At 26.9% G+C, this 253-nt stretch overlaps 1 protein-coding gene across 1 annotated transcript in view; it reads right to left on the bottom strand.

Annotated features, from left to right (window-relative positions):
• LOC119592181 overlaps window positions 1-253 on the bottom strand; it is a 14,195-nt gene that overhangs the window by 822 nt on the left and 13,120 nt on the right. The window lies entirely within an intron of this gene.

The raw sequence follows: 253 nt of genomic DNA, 5'->3' as shown, positions 1-253 counted from the left end.
TTGTCTATTGGTTCTGAATTACAATGCATTAATAACTTATAATTTATAGTTAATTGTGTTATTGCTGTTAAATCATGGTCCTTATCATGTTATATGCTGTTGAAACTAAAGGAATAAATATCGTTATGCATTCGTATTACACCGTAATATTAAATATAATATTTGTATATACTTCTACTATTTTATCAGAATTATCCCTGGCAAAATCTGAAAAAGAGGGGCGTACAAATTCAAAGTAATAGGTAATGTAAGT

Source organism: Penaeus monodon, chromosome 29 (assembly GCF_015228065.2).
Source record: "Penaeus monodon isolate SGIC_2016 chromosome 29, NSTDA_Pmon_1, whole genome shotgun sequence".
Taxonomy (NCBI): domain Eukaryota; kingdom Metazoa; phylum Arthropoda; class Malacostraca; order Decapoda; family Penaeidae; genus Penaeus; species Penaeus monodon.
Note: the sequence above shows the minus strand (reverse complement) of the source record. Positions and strands in the feature narration are given on the sequence as shown.